We start from the raw sequence: 13,011 nt of genomic DNA, 5'->3' as shown, positions 1-13,011 counted from the left end.
CCACCTTCAGTCTGCTGCTGGACAGCCAGCAGCAGCAGCAGCAGGAGAGGTAATTAATCAGCAACCCTCCTGCTAAGGGTAGACAGCTGCTCGTTCCACCCCCCCCCCCCGCCTTAATTGGTTCTCCTCCCTTCCAACGGTGTTGAGGCGGGTGGGAACAGCCGGGGGTTGAGGGTACTGTGCTAAAAGAGGTGGAGTTATGCAGATCTAAAACGCGTGGATTGCAGCAGCAGCAAGCCGAAAAGTGCAGGCATGTGAGGGATCTAGAGGTTGACAGCATGTCTTCTTAACGGGAGTCCAGGTGGCCATCTCCACAAATGGACTTTTCAGAATCCTTGGGTGGCACCGTAGTCGGAAACAATTCTGGTTATCGCTTCTCGGCCTTTTGGCTAAGATCAAGTGTAGTATCTGTTCTTATCAGTTTAATATCTGATACGTCCCCTATCTGGGGACCATATATTAAATGGATTTTTAGAACAGGGAGATGGAAAAAGAGCTTGCTCTGTCCACTCCACGCATTGACCTGGTATTGCAGTATCTCCAGGACCGGTGCACCCCTTCTTTAATGCAGTTTCTAAAATCAGAAAGAATTGAATTCAATGCTTTTTGTTCATTTTGCTTGTTTGTCGGATTTTGGGATGGACTCTTTGGCTTTGCTTTTCTTCTCCTCATTGGATTTTTCATGTTAAAAGTTGCAGAAGCCAGATGACAAGCTCATTTTGGTTCAACTTCAGCAACTGTGCATTGCATTGCCATGTAATGTAATGTAATGCAATGCTATCTATCTAGCTCTCCCTCTATACTTCCTTTTGGATAAACAGACATATTAGGCAAGCATTTTGGAGCTTTCACCTAAATAACTACAGGTGGTGAGATAAGCTGCACAATATAATTGACCTTTCAGTATATTGTTGCACACACACCATCTATTTAGCAAATGCCCTTGTTATCAACAGCAGCCTTTTAAACTCACCTGAGCTAACAGGTATGTGAGCTGGTTACTCTGCTGCGCTTAAAATTTCTTTTTTGGTTTGCTACAATGCCTTTTCTGAAACGTTGTCTCCCTCTGCTGGAACACTGACTTCTTTCATTTAATGCCTGCAGACTATAAAAGAGAAACCAATCCAAAAAGTTTGGTTGATTAGTCTGTGGCATTCTTTTAAACTGTTGCTTATGGCGGTCTCTGTGAGCTTCTCAGTGACATTCAGCCATCCAGGTATCCCGCCTGCAGTAGACGGAATGTGGCAATGGAACGCTGGCTGCGCGTGTCATAATAGGCTCTGAGCCTTTATATACCTGCGCACAGCAGCAGCCACCTTCAGTCTGCTGCTGGACAGCCAGCAGCAGCAGCAGCAGCAGGAGAGGTAATTAATCAGCAACCCTCCTGCTAAGGGTAGACAGCTGCTCGTTCCACCCCCCCCCCCCCCCGCCTTAATTGGTTCTCCTCCCTTCCAACGGTGTTGAGGCGGGTGGGAACAGCCGGGGGTTGAGGGTACTGTGCTAAAAGAGGTGGAGTTATGCAGATCTAAAACGCGTGGATTGCAGCAGCAGCAAGCCGAAAAGTGCAGGCATGTGAGGGATCTAGAGGTTGACAGCATGTCTTCTTAACGGGAGTCCAGGTGGCCATCTCCACAAATGGACTTTTCAGAATCCTTGGGTTGCACCGTAGTCGGAAACCAATTCTGGTTATCGCTTCTCGGCCTTTTGGCTAAGATCAAGTGTAGTATCTGTTCTTATCAGTTTAATATCTGATACGTCCCCTATCTGGGGACCATATATTAAATGGATTTTTAGAACATCGAGATGGAAAAAGAGCTTGCTCTGTCCACTCCACGCATTGACCTGGTATTGCAGTATCTCCAGGACCGGTGCACCCCTTCTTTAATGCAGTTTCTAAAATCAGAAAGAATTGAATTCAATGCTTTTTGTTCATTTTGCTTGTTTGTCGGATTTTGGGATGGACTCTTTGGCTTTGCTTTTCTTCTCCTCATTGGATTTTTCATGTTAAAAGTTGCTGAAGCCAGATGACAAGCTCATTTTGGTTCAACTTCAGCAACTGTGCATTGCATTGCCATGTAATGTAATGTAATGCAATGCTATCTATCTAGCTCTCCCTCTATACTTCCTTTTGGATAAACAGACATATTAGGCAAGCATTTTGGAGCTTTCACCTAAATAACTACAGGTGGTGAGATAAGCTGCACAATATAATTGACCTTTCAGTATATTGTTGCACACACACCATCTATTTAGCAAATGCCCTTGTTATCAACAGCAGCCTTTTAAACTCACCTGAGCTAACAGGTATGTGAGCTGGTTACTCTGCTGCGCTTAAAATTTCTTTTTTGGTTTGCTACAATGCCTTTTCTGAAACGTTGTCTCCCTCTGCTGGAACACTGACTTCTTTCATTTAATGCCTGCAGACTATAAAAGAGAAACCAACCCAAAAAGTTTGGTTGATTAGTCTGTGGCATTCTTTTAAACTGTTGCTTATGGCGGTCTCTGTGAGCTTCTCAGTGACATTCAGCCATCCAGGTATCCCGCCTGCAGTAGACGGAATGTGGCAATGGAACGCTGGCTGCGCGTGTCATAATAGGCTCTGAGCCTTTATATACCTGCGCACAGCAGCAGCCACCTTCAGTCTGCTGCTGGACAGCCAGCAGCAGCAGCAGCAGGAGAGGTAATTAATCAGCAACCCTCCTGCTAAGGGTAGATAGCTGCTCGTTCCACCCCCCCCCCCGCCTTAATTGGTTCATCTCCCTTCCAACGGTGTTGAGGCGGGTGGGAACAGCCGGGGGTAGAGGGTACTGTGCTAAAAGAGGTGGAGTTATGCAGATCTAAAACGCGTGGATTGCAGCAGCAGCAAGCCAAAAAGTGCAGGCATGTGAGGGATCTAGAGGTTGACAGCATGTCTTCTTAACGGGAGTCCAGGTGGCCATCTCCACAAATGGACTTTTCAGAATCCTTGGGTGGCACCGTAGTCGGAAACCAATTCTGGTTATCGCTTCTCGGCCTTTTGGCTAAGATCAAGTGTAGTATCTGTTCTTATCAGTTTAATATCTGATACGTCCCCTATCTGGGGACCATATATTAAATGGATTTTTAGAACAGGGAGATGGAAAAAGAGCTTGCTCTGTCCACTCCACGCATTGACCTGATATTGCAGTATCTCCAGGACCGGTGCACCCCTTCTTTAATGCAGTTTCTAAAATCAGAAAGAATTGAATTCAATGCTTTTTGTTCATTTTGCTTGTTTGTCGGATTTTGGGATGGACTCTTTGGCTTTGCTTTTCTTCTCCTCATTGGATTTTTCATGTTAAAAGTTGCAGAAGCCAGATGACAAGCTCATTTTGGTTCAACTTCAGCAACTGTGCATTGCATTGCCATGTAATGTAATGTAATGCAATGCTATCTATCTAGCTCTCCCTCTATACTTCCTTTTGGATAAACAGACATATTAGGCAAGCATTTTGGAGCTTTCACCTAAATAACTACAGGTGGTGAGATAAGCTGCACAATATAATTGACCTTTCAGTATATTGTTGCACACACACCATCTATTTAGCAAATGCCCTTGTTATCAACAGCAGCCTTTTAAACTCACCTGAGCTAACAGGTATGTGAGCTGGTTACTCTGCTGCGCTTAAAATTTCTTTTTTGGTTTGCTACAATGCCTTTTCTGAAACGTTGTCTCCCTCTGCTGGAACACTGACTTCTTTCATTTAATGCCTGCAGACTATAAAAGAGAAACCAACCCAAAAAGTTTGGTTGATTAGTCTGTGGCATTCTTTTAAACTGTTGCTTATGGCGGTCTCTGTGAGCTTCTCAGTGACATTCAGCCATCCAGGTATCCCGCCTGCAGTAGACGGAATGTGGCAATGGAACGCTGGCTGCGCGTGTCATAATAGGCTCTGAGCCTTTATATACCTGCGCACAGCAGCAGCCACCTTCAGTCTGCTGCTGGACAGCCAGCAGCAGCAGCAGCAGCAGGAGAGGTAATTAATCAGCAACCCTCCTGCTAAGGGTAGACAGCTGCTCGTTCCACCCCCCCCCCCGCCTTAATTGGTTCTCCTCCCTTCCAACGGTGTTGAGGCGGGTGGGAACAGCCGGGGGTTGAGGGTACTGTGCTAAAAGAGGTGGAGTTATGCAGATCTAAAACGCGTGGATTGCAGCAGCAGCAAGCCGAAAAGTGCAGGCATGTGAGGGATCTAGAGGTTGACAGCATGTCTTCTTAACGGGAGTCCAGGTGGCCATCTCCACAAATGGACTTTTCAGAATCCTTGGGTGGCACCGTAGTCGGAAACCAATTCTGGTTATCGCTTCTCGGCCTTTTGGCTAAGATCAAGTGTAGTATCTGTTCTTATCAGTTTAATATCTGATACGTCCCCTATCTGGGGACCATATATTAAATGGATTTTTAGAACAGGGAGATGGAAAAAGAGCTTGCTCTGTCCACTCCACGTATTGACCTGGTATTGCAGTATCTCCAGGACCGGTGCACCCCTTCTTTAATGCAGTTTCTAAAATCAGAAAGAATTGAATTCAATGCTTTTTGTTCATTTTGCTTGTTTGTCGGATTTTGGGATGGACTCTTTGGCTTTGCTTTTCTTCTCCTCATTGGATTTTTCATGTTAAAAGTTGCAGAAGCCAGATGACAAGCTCATTTTGGTTCAACTTCAGCAACTGTGCATTGCATTGCCATGTAATGTAATGTAATGCAATGCTATCTATCTAGCTCTCCCTCTATACTTCCTTTTGGATAAACAGACATATTAGGCAAGCATTTTGGAGCTTTCACCTAAATAACTACAGGTGGTGAGATAAGCTGCACAATATAATTGACCTTTCAGTATATTGTTGCACACACACCATCTATTTAGCAAATGCCCTTGTTATCAACAGCAGCCTTTTAAACTCACCTGAGCTAACAGGTATGTGAGCTGGTTACTCTGCTGCGCTTAAAATTTCTTTTTTGGTTTGCTACAATGCCTTTTCTGAAACGTTGTCTCCCTCTGCTGGAACACTGACTTCTTTCATTTAATGCCTGCAGACTATAAAAGAGAAACCAACCCAAAAAGTTTGGTTGATTAGTCTGTGGCATTCTTTTAAACTGTTGCTTATGGCGGTCTCTGTGAGCTTCTCAGTGACATTCAGCCATCCAGGTATCCCGCCTGCAGTAGACGGAATGTGGCAATGGAACGCTGGCTGCGCGTGTCATAATAGGCTCTGAGCCTTTATATACCTGCGCACAGCAGCAGCCACCTTCAGTCTGCTGCTGGACAGCCAGCAGCAGCAGCAGCAGGAGAGGTAATTAATCAGCAACCCTCCTGCTAAGGGTAGACAGCTGCTCGTTCCACCCCCCCCCCCCGCCTTAATTGGTTCTCCTCCCTTCCAACGGTGTTGAGGCGGGTGGGAACAGCCGGGGGTTGAGGGTACTGTACTAAAAGAGGTGGAGTTATGCAGATCTAAAACGCGTGGATTGCAGCAGCAGCAAGCCGAAAAGTGCAGGCATGTGAGGGATCTAGAGGTTGACAGCATGTCTTCTTATCGGGAGTCCAGGTGGCCATCTCCACAAATGGACTTTTCAGAATCCTTGGGTGGTACCGTAGTCGGAAACCAATTCTGGTTATCGCTTCTCGGCCTTTTGGCTAAGATCAAGTGTAGTATCTGTTCTTATCAGTTTAATATCTGATACGTCCCCTATCTGGGGACCATATATTAAATGGATTTTTAGAACAGGGAGATGGAAAAAGAGCTTGCTCTGTCCACTCCACGCATTGACCTGGTATTGCAGTATCTCCAGGACCGGTGCACCCCTTCTTTAATGCAGTTTCTAAAATCAGAAAGAATTGAATTCAATGCTTTTTGTTCATTTTGCTTGTTTGTCGGATTTTGGGATGGACTCTTTGGCTTTGCTTTTCTTCTCCTCATTGGATTTTTCATGTTAAAAGTTGCAGAAGCCAGATGACAAGCTCATTTTGGTTCAACTTCAGCAACTGTGCATTGCATTGCCATGTAATGTAATGTAATGCAATGCTATCTATCTAGCTCTCCCTCTATACTTCCTTTTGGATAAACAGACATATTAGGCAAGCATTTTGGAGCTTTCACCTAAATAACTACAGGTGGTGAGATAAGCTGCACAATATAATTGACCTTTCAGTATATTGTTGCACACACACCATCTATTTAGCAAATGCCCTTGTTATCAACAGCAGCCTTTTAAACTCACCTGAGCTAACAGGTATGTGAGCTGGTTACTCTGCTGCGCTTAAAATTTCTTTTTTGGTTTGCTACAATGCCTTTTCTGAAACGTTGTCTCCCTCTGCTGGAACACTGACTTCTTTCATTTAATGCCTGCAGACTATAAAAGAGAAACCAACCCAAAAAGTTTGGTTGATTTGTCTGTGGCATTCTTTTAAACTGTTGCTTATGGCGGTCTCTGTGAGCTTCTCAGTGACATTCAGCCATCCAGGTATCCCGCCTGCAGTAGACGGAATGTGGCAATGGAACGCTGGCTGCGCGTGTCATAATAGGCTCTGAGCCTTTATATACCTGCGCACAGCAGCAGCCACCTTCAGTCTGCTGCTGGACAGCCAGCAGCAGCAGCAGGAGAGGTAATTAATCAGCAACCCTCCTGCTAAGGGTAGACAGCTGCTCGTTCCACCCCCCCCCCCCGCCTTAATTGGTTCTCCTCCCTTCCAACGGTGTTGAGGCGGGTGGGAACAGCCGGGGGTTGAGGGTACTGTGCTAAAAGAGGTGGAGTTATGCAGATCTAAAACGCGTGGATTGCAGCAGCAGCAAGCCGAAAAGTGCAGGCATGTGAGGGATCTAGAGGTTGACAGCATGTCTTCTTAACGGGAGTCCAGGTGGCCATCTCCACAAATGGACTTTTCAGAATCCTTGGGTGGCACCGTAGTCGGAAACCAATTCTGGTTATCGCTTCTCGGCCTTTTGGCTAAGATCAAGTGTAGTATCTGTTCTTATCAGTTTAATATCTGATACGTCCCCTATCTGGGGACCATATATTAAATGGATTTTTAGAACAGGGAGATGGAAAAAGAGCTTGCTCTGTCCACTCCACGCATTGACCTGGTATTGCAGTATCTCCAGGACCGGTGCACCCCTTCTTTAATGCAGTTTCTAAAATCAGAAAGAATTGAATTCAATGCTTTTTGTTCATTTTGCTTGTTTGTCGGATTTTGGGATGGACTCTTTGGCTTTGCTTTTCTTCTCCTCATTGGATTTTTCATGTTAAAAGTTGCAGAAGCCAGATGACAAGCTCATTTTGGTTCAACTTCAGCAACTGTGCATTGCATTGCCATGTAATGTAATGTAATGCAATGCTATCTATCTAGCTCTCCCTCTATACTTCCTTTTGGATAAACAGACATATTAGGCAAGCATTTTGGAGCTTTCACCTAAATAACTACAGGTGGTGAGATAAGCTGCACAATATAATTGACCTTTCAGTATATTGTTGCACACACACCATCTATTTAGCAAATGCCCTTGTTATCAACAGCAGCCTTTTAAACTCACCTGAGCTAACAGGTATGTGAGCTGGTTACTCTGCTGCGCTTAAAATTTCTTTTTTGGTTTGCTACAATGCCTTTTCTGAAACGTTGTCTCCCTCTGCTGGAACACTGACTTCTTTCATTTAATGCCTGCAGACTATAAAAGAGAAACCAACCCAAAAAGTTTGGTTGATTAGTCTGTGGCATTCTTTTAAACTGTTGCTTATGGCGGTCTCTGTGAGCTTCTCAGTGACATTCAGCCATCCAGGTATCCCGCCTGCAGTAGACGGAATGTGGCAATGGAACGCTGGCTGCGCGTGTCATAATAGGCTCTGAGCCTTTATATACCTGCGCACAGCAGCAGCCACCTTCAGTCTGCTGCTGGACAGCCAGCAGCAGCAGCAGCAGGAGAGGTAATTAATCAGCAACCCTCCTGCTAAGGGTAGACAGCTGCTCGTTCCACCCCCCCCCCCCGCCTTAATTGGTTCTCCTCCCTTCCAACGGTGTTGAGGCGGGTGGGAACAGCCGGGGGTTGAGGGTACTGTGCTAAAAGAGGTGGAGTTATGCAGATCTAAAACGCGTGGATTGCAGCAGCAGCAAGCCGAAAAGTGCAGGCATGTGAGGGATCTAGAGGTTGACAGCATGTCTTCTTAACGGGAGTCCAGGTGGCCATCTCCACAAATGGACTTTTCAGAATCCTTGGGTGGCACCGTAGTCGGAAACCAATTCTGGTTATCGCTTCTCGGCCTTTTGGCTAAGATCAAGTGTAGTATCTGTTCTTATCAGTTTAATATCTGATACGTCCCCTATCTGGGGACCATATATTAAATGGATTTTTAGAACAGGGAGATGGAAAAAGAGCTTTCTTCTGTCCACTCCACGCATTGACCTGGTATTGCAGTATCTCCAGGACCGGTGCACCCCTTCTTTAATGCAGTTTCTAAAATCAGAAAGAATTGAATTCAATGCTTTTTGTTCATTTTGCTTGTTTGTCGGATTTTGGGATGGACTCTTTGGCTTTGCTTTTCTTCTCCTCATTGGATTTTTCATGTTAAAAGTTGCAGAAGCCAGATGACAAGCTCATTTTGGTTCAACTTCAGCAACTGTGCATTGCATTGCCATGTAATGTAATGTAATGCAATGTTATCTATCTAGCTCTCCCTCTATACTTCCTTTTGGATAAACAGACATATTAGGCAAGCATTTTGGAGCTTTCACCTAAATAACTACAGGTGGTGAGATAAGCTGCACAATATAATTGACCTTTCAGTATATTGTTGCACACACACCATCTATTTAGCAAATGCCCTTGTTATCAACAGCAGCCTTTTAAACTCACCTGAGCTAACAGGTATGTGAGCTGGTTACTCTGCTGCGCTTAAAATTTCTTTTTTGGTTTGCTACAATGCCTTTTCTGAAACGTTGTCTCCCTCTGCTGGAACACTGACTTCTTTCATTTAATGCCTGCAGACTATAAAAGAGAAACCAACCCAAAAAGTTTGGTTGATTAGTCTGTGGCATTCTTTTAAACTGTTGCTTATGGCGGTCTCTGTGAGCTTCTCAGTGACATTCAGCCATCCAGGTATCCCGCCTGCAGTAGACGGAATGTGGCAATGGAACGCTGGCTGCGCGTGTCATAATAGGCTCTGAGCCTTTATATACCTGCGCACAGCAGCAGCCACCTTCAGTCTGCTGCTGGACAGCCAGCAGCAGCAGCAGCAGGAGAGGTAATTAATCAGCAACCCTCCTGCTAAGGGTAGACAGCTGCTCGTTCCACCCCCCCCCCCCCGCCTTAAATGGTTCTCCTCCCTTCCAACGGTGTTGAGGCGGGTGGGAACAGCCGGGGGTTGAGGGTACTGTGCTAAAAGAGGTGGAGTTATGCAGATCTAAAACGCGTGGATTGCAGCAGCAGCAAGCCGAAAAGTGCAGGCATGTGAGGGATCTAGAGGTTGACAGCATGTCTTCTTAACGGGAGTCCAGGTGGCCATCTCCACAAATGGACTTTTCAGAATCCTTGGGTGGCACCGTAGTCGGAAACCAATTCTGGTTATCGCTTCTCGGCCTTTTGGCTAAGATCAAGTGTAGTATCTGTTCTTATCAGTTTAATATCTGATACGTCCCCTATCTGGGGACCATATATTAAATGGATTTTTAGAACAGGGAGATGGAAAAAGAGCTTGCTCTGTCCACTCCACGCATTGACCTGGTATTGCAGTATCTCCAGGACCGGTGCACCCCTTCTTTAATGCAGTTTCTAATATCAGAAAGAATTGAATTCAATGCTTTTTGTTCATTTTGCTTGTTTGTCGGATTTTGGGATGGACTCTTTGGCTTTGCTTTTCTTCTCCTCATTGGATTTTTCATGTTAAAAGTTGCAGAAGCCAGATGACAAGCTCATTTTGGTTCAACTTCAGCAACTGTGCATTGCATTGCCATGTAATGTAATGTAATGCAATGCTATCTATCTAGCTCTCCCTCTATACTTCCTTTTGGATAAACAGACATATTAGGCAAGCATTTTGGAGCTTTCACCTAAATAACTACAGGTGGTGAGATAAGCTGCACAATATAATTGACCTTTCAGTATATTGTTGCACACACACCATCTATTTAGCAAATGCCCTTGTTATCAACAGCAGCCTTTTAAACTCACCTGAGCTAACAGGTATGTGAGCTGGTTACTCTGCTGCGCTTAAAATTTCTTTTTTGGTTTGCTACAATGCCTTTTCTGAAACGTTGTCTCCCTCTGCTGGAACACTGACTTCTTTCATTTAATGCCTGCAGACTATAAAAGAGAAACCATCCCAAAAAGTTTGGTTGATTAGTCTGTGGCAATCTTTTAAACTTTTGCTTATGGCGGTCTCTGTGAGCTTCTCAGTGACATTCAGCCATCCAGGTATCCCGCCTGCAGTAGACGGAATGTGGCAATGGAACGCTGGCTGCGCGTGTCATAATAGGCTCTGAGCCTTTATATACCTGCGCACAGCAGCAGCCACCTTCAGTCTGCTGCTGGACAGCCAGCAGCAGCAGCAGCAGGAGAGGTAATTAATCAGCAACCCTCCTGCTAAGGGTAGACAGCTGCTCGTTCCACCCCCCCCCCGCCTTAATTGGTTCTCCTCCCTTCCAACGGTGTTGAGGCGGGTGGGAACAGCCGGGGGTTGAGGGTACTGTGCTAAAAGAGGTGGAGTTATGCAGATCTAAAACGCGTGGATTGCAGCAGCAGCAAGCCGAAAAGTGCAGGCATGTGAGGGATCTAGAGGTTGACAGCATGTCTTCTTAACGGGAGTCCAGGTGGCCATCTCCACAAATGGACTTTTCAGAATCCTTGGGTGGCACCGTAGTCGGAAACCAATTCTGGTTATCGCTTCTCGGCCTTTTGGCTAAGATCAAGTGTAGTATCTGTTCTTATCAGTTTAATATCTGATACGTCCCCTATCTGGGGACCATATATTAAATGGATTTTTAGAACAGGGAGATGGAAAAAGAGCTTGCTCTGTCCACTCCACGCATTGACCTGGTATTGCAGTATCTCCAGGACCGGTGCACCCCTTCTTTAATGCAGTTTCTAAAATCAGAAAGAATTGAATTCAATGCTTTTTGTTCATTTTGCTTGTTTGTCGGATTTTGGGATGGACTCTTTGGCTTTGCTTTTCTTCTCCTCATTGGATTTTTCATGTTAAAAGTTGCAGAAGCCAGATGACAAGCTCATTTTGGTTCAACTTCAGCAACTGTGCATTGCATTGCCATGTAATGTAATGTAATGCAATGCTATCTATCTAGCTCTCCCTCTATACTTCCTTTTGGATAAACAGACATATTAGGCAAGCATTTTGGAGCTTTCACCTAAATAACTACAGGTGGTGAGATAAGCTGCACAATATAATTGACCTTTCAGTATATTGTTGCACACACACCATCTATTTAGCAAATGCCCTTGTTATCAACAGCAGCCTTTTAAACTCACCTGAGCTAACAGGTATGTGAGCTGGTTACTCTGCTGCGCTTAAAATTTCTTTTTTGGTTTGCTACAATGCCTTTTCTGAAACGTTGTCTCCCTCTGCTGGAACACTGACTTCTTTCATTTAATGCCTGCAGACTATAAAAGAGAAACCAACCCAAAAAGTTTGGTTGATTAGTCTGTGGCATTCTTTTAAACTGTTGCTTATGGCGGTCTCTGTGAGCTTCTCAGTGACATTCAGCCATCCAGGTATCCCGCCTGCAGTAGACGGAATGTGGCAATGGAACGCTGGCTGCGCGTGTCATAATAGGCTCTGAGCCTTTATATACCTGCGCACAGCAGCAGCCACCTTCAGTCTGCTGCTGGACAGCCAGCAGCAGCAGCAGCAGGAGAGGTAATTAATCAGCAACCCTCCTGCTAAGGGTAGACAGCTGCTCGTTCCACCCCCCCCCGCCTTAATTGGTTCTCCTCCCTTCCAACGCTGTTGAGGCGGGTGGGAACAGCCGGGGGTTGAGGGTACTGTGCTAAAAGAGGTGGAGTTATGCAGATCTAAAACGCGTGGATTGCAGCAGCAGCAAGCCGAAAAGTGCAGGCATGTGAGGGATCTAGAGGTTGACAGCATGTCTTCTTAACGGGAGTCCAGGTGGCCATCTCCACAAATGGACTTTTCAGAATCCTTGGGTGGCACCGTAGTCGGAAACCAATTCTGGTTATCGCTTCTCGGCCTTTTGGCTAAGATCAAGTGTAGTATCTGTTCTTATCAGTTTAATATCTGATACGTCCCCTATCTGGGGACCATATATTAAATGGATTTTTAGAACAGGGAGATGGAAAAAGAGCTTGCTCTGTCCACTCCACGCATTGACCTGGTATTGCAGTATCTCCAGGACCGGTGCACCCCTTCTTTAATGCAGTTTCTAAAATCAGAAAGAATTGAATTCAATGCTTTTTGTTCATTTTGCTTGTTTGTCGGATTTTGGGATGGACTCTTTGGCTTTGCTTTTCTTCTCCTCATTGGATTTTTCATGTTAAGAGTTGCAGAAGCCAGATGACAAGCTCATTTTGGTTCAACTTCAGCAACTGTGCATTGCATTGCCATGTAATGTAATGTAATGCAATGCTATCTATCTAGCTCTCCCTCTATACTTCCTTTTGGATAAACAGACATATTAGGCAAGCATTTTGGAGCTTTCACCTAAATAACTACAGGTGGTGAGATAAGCTGCACAATATAATTGACCTTTCAGTATATTGTTGCACACACACCATCTATTTAGCAAATGCCCTTGTTATCAACAGCAGCCTTTTAAACTCACCTGAGCTAACAGGTATGTGAGCTGGTTACTCTGCTGCGCTTAAAATTTCTTTTTTGGTTTGCTACAATGCCTTTTCTGAAACGTTGTCTCCCTCTGCTGGAACACTGACTTCTTTCATTTAATGCCTGCAGACTACAAAAGAGAAACCAACCCAAAAAGTTTGGTTGATTAGTCTGTGGCATTCTTTTAAACTGTTGCTTATGGCGGTCTCTGTGAGCTT

At 45.1% G+C, this 13,011-nt stretch overlaps 10 non-coding genes across 10 annotated transcripts; all 10 read left to right on the top strand.

Moving 5' to 3' along the window:
• The first annotated feature begins 369 nt into the window (after positions 1–369).
• Positions 370–560, top strand: LOC141195239 (U2 spliceosomal RNA). The gene has a single exon (XR_012267839.1). It is a non-coding gene; the product is annotated as a U2 spliceosomal RNA (small nuclear RNA).
• Positions 561–1,688: 1,128 nt separating this feature from the next.
• On the top strand, positions 1,689–1,879 carry LOC141196151 (U2 spliceosomal RNA). Its single transcript, XR_012268716.1, has one exon. It is a non-coding gene; the product is annotated as a U2 spliceosomal RNA (small nuclear RNA).
• A 1,121-nt stretch (positions 1,880–3,000) lies between these two features.
• LOC141196061 (U2 spliceosomal RNA) lies at positions 3,001–3,191 on the top strand. The gene has a single exon (XR_012268628.1). It is a non-coding gene; the product is annotated as a U2 spliceosomal RNA (small nuclear RNA).
• Positions 3,192–4,315: 1,124 nt separating this feature from the next.
• LOC141195847 (U2 spliceosomal RNA) lies at positions 4,316–4,506 on the top strand. The gene has a single exon (XR_012268422.1). It is a non-coding gene; the product is annotated as a U2 spliceosomal RNA (small nuclear RNA).
• Positions 4,507–5,628: 1,122 nt separating this feature from the next.
• On the top strand, positions 5,629–5,819 carry LOC141195238 (U2 spliceosomal RNA). The gene has a single exon (XR_012267838.1). It is a non-coding gene; the product is annotated as a U2 spliceosomal RNA (small nuclear RNA).
• A 1,119-nt stretch (positions 5,820–6,938) lies between these two features.
• LOC141195237 (U2 spliceosomal RNA) lies at positions 6,939–7,129 on the top strand. Its single transcript, XR_012267837.1, has one exon. It is a non-coding gene; the product is annotated as a U2 spliceosomal RNA (small nuclear RNA).
• Positions 7,130–8,251: 1,122 nt separating this feature from the next.
• Positions 8,252–8,443, top strand: LOC141196203 (U2 spliceosomal RNA). Its single transcript, XR_012268767.1, has one exon. It is a non-coding gene; the product is annotated as a U2 spliceosomal RNA (small nuclear RNA).
• A 1,123-nt stretch (positions 8,444–9,566) lies between these two features.
• Positions 9,567–9,757, top strand: LOC141195236 (U2 spliceosomal RNA). The gene has a single exon (XR_012267836.1). It is a non-coding gene; the product is annotated as a U2 spliceosomal RNA (small nuclear RNA).
• A 1,120-nt stretch (positions 9,758–10,877) lies between these two features.
• Positions 10,878–11,068, top strand: LOC141195235 (U2 spliceosomal RNA). The gene has a single exon (XR_012267835.1). It is a non-coding gene; the product is annotated as a U2 spliceosomal RNA (small nuclear RNA).
• A 1,119-nt stretch (positions 11,069–12,187) lies between these two features.
• LOC141195232 (U2 spliceosomal RNA) lies at positions 12,188–12,378 on the top strand. The gene has a single exon (XR_012267833.1). It is a non-coding gene; the product is annotated as a U2 spliceosomal RNA (small nuclear RNA).
• Positions 12,379–13,011: the final 633 nt, after the last annotated feature.

The sequence above is a fragment of the Phyllobates terribilis genome, unplaced genomic scaffold (genome assembly GCF_046119375.1).
Source record: "Phyllobates terribilis strain yellow unplaced genomic scaffold, ASM4611937v1 Scaffold_74__1_contigs__length_7073193, whole genome shotgun sequence".
NCBI lineage: Eukaryota > Metazoa > Chordata > Amphibia > Anura > Dendrobatidae > Phyllobates > Phyllobates terribilis.
This window is presented reverse-complemented; position numbering and strand designations above follow the sequence as displayed.